Below are 2,436 nucleotides of genomic sequence, written 5' to 3' on the forward strand. Positions count from 1 at the left end.
ATATACACGTAGGCCCTGTTTTTGCCCCTCTGAAAGAAGTTTAAAAATTCTATACAAATTTCTTTTGTTAGAAATGCAACCGCGGACACTAGCTGGGAGAAAAACTTGCAAATTTGCGTTCGTACAGAAAATTGCAAGTTTCTCTACATGAGAGAGAATTTGAGAGAATTTTTTCTTACTATCTGATATTTTGAGTGATAATTCTCGCTGGATTTTCGACGAACAAACCTATTGCCTTCCTTACAGGACCTTTTCAGACTGACCGATTCTCAATACACTCAAATAGAAACCAATACACATAAAAAACGCTGTAAAAATTTCCCTTCAATTTTAAGACAGTAAAACAACGACCTTAAGTTAACATCAACCGAGGCCATATGTTGACAAGGGATGCAAAATCACAGTTACACAAAAGAACTGGTCAGATTTTTCAGAAATCCCTTCAATTCTGATGTAAGATATGATGCCAAAAGACTGCAGATCTCCCATTTAGATGACCGGTCATATGACCGACAGATGCCTCGTAGGATTCCCAGAGAGTTTTGCTTTACATAGAAATTTGTGCTCTTTTATTTTCATTCTAACTCACTTCAGTGTTGGTTCCTTTAATGCAAGTTGGTTGGTTTTTGGAATTTAAATAAGTTCTCAGCAAAAAAGTTTGTTTAAAAAAATACATATGTGTACATAGTGCTTGAAAATATCGATTTTTCCCTTACCTTAAACCTTTGAGAGTGGGCAAAAATGATGTTTTGTAATTTAGGCAGAATTGAATATGCTCTATCTGGGAAGACAATATCTACATGTAATATTTATTCTCTTTGTTGGCACTATATCCAAACACAAACGCATCTTAAGTGTCTTAACAGTGAAACAATTTCTTATTTTCTAAGCTTGCGAATAAAACTTCACACTTAAAATTAAGACATTTATAACAAATATTTTATGAAGAAAATCCCTTCTTCGTTTAAAATAAAAATAAACGAAATCGGCCCAATTTCATACAACCCTGCCTGACATGAAAATTTTCTCCACGATAAGGCTAGTGGCCATTTCTAACAGATTTTGGGTCGCTTAGTCAAAAATGGAAACATATATACATATTTGAAATTTAAGAAAACAAGGCAAATAGCAAAATCGGCTAAAAACGGCTAATTTTTTTCTGCAAAACGGCTAACAAATCGGTTGCCGGCTAAATCGAAATTTATCCGGCTGTTTGCTATCGCAACCGACTAAATCTAGCCGGAAAACGGCTAAAATGGCAACACTGGTCGCTATGCTGGTCTTCAAGGAAGTGAAGGAGTGCCTACAAACCGAAAAAGGGTTTGAGCCCGCCGAACAGTAACCTTCGTTGAGTTTCCCCTCAACTCAGTTACCGTACGGCGGGGCATATTGTTAACGGCTGAAATGTTAGCCGTATGCTCAGCAGTGTTGCCAGAACTTTTTGGGCCGACCGGCTAGATTGGCAAAAAAAAGCGGCTAAAAACGGCTAAAATGTTTTAGTGGAATTTCACATAGACTCTGGCAAAAAACGGCTAAAATGTTTTAGCGAAAATTCACATGCTTTATTTAAATAAATCGTCGCAAGAAACGAAAGACTAGTTAACACCATTAATTTATATCGAGTGTATATTCCTCATCATCAAATGAATCACTATTGTATATATCACCTGAATTCATTAATTTTAAGAGATCGTCGTCTACAGTAAAATTATGGCAGCATTTTTCTTCACGTTTTAAACCGTATCTTATATATAAAATAGCGTTTAACGTTTTAACGCACATTGGATTTCTTTGCTTAGTTTTTAACCGACTTTCAAAAAAGGAGGAGGTTATCAGTTCGTCGGAATATATATTTTTTTATGTATGTTACCGCATAACTTTGGACTACGTCAACCGATTTCGATAATTCTTGCATCGGAAAGGTAGTGTCTCAGAGGTGGTCCCATACTAATCTGGTTAAGATCCGATCAGCGGATCATGAGATATATATAGGGTGTCCCAGAAGTAACGTGCCAAACTTTAGGGGAAGGTAGGTGGGGGGGGTGAGCTCCCTGATAAACAAAAAATTTTCAGGTAACAGTGTCACCGTTTTTGAAATATTTACATTTTTTCGAATTTAAAAAAAATCGTGCCTTTTCATGTGTTTTCTTTAACTGCAACTACAAACCGGGCAATACTTAGTAAATTTTTTATGTAAAATACTAGTTTTATGTAAATGCTAGTTGCCTCTCCATACTCAAATGCAATGTTGTTAAAATATATTAAGGAACCATCATAAAATTAGGACTATTTCTGGATTTTTAACTTTTTGATATTTTCTTCCCCAACTTTGACTATCTCGGGTGAAAAAAAAATGTACTGAGCTATAACTTTACATTACATAAAAAAATTGCTCATTTAATAAAGATTTCAGAAAGGTGCCACACTTACTGTTTT

The sequence above is a fragment of the Rhagoletis pomonella genome, unplaced genomic scaffold, assembly GCF_013731165.1.
Source record: "Rhagoletis pomonella isolate Grant_MI unplaced genomic scaffold, Rhpom_1.0 Rhpom_scaffold_01058, whole genome shotgun sequence".
NCBI lineage: Eukaryota > Metazoa > Arthropoda > Insecta > Diptera > Tephritidae > Rhagoletis > Rhagoletis pomonella.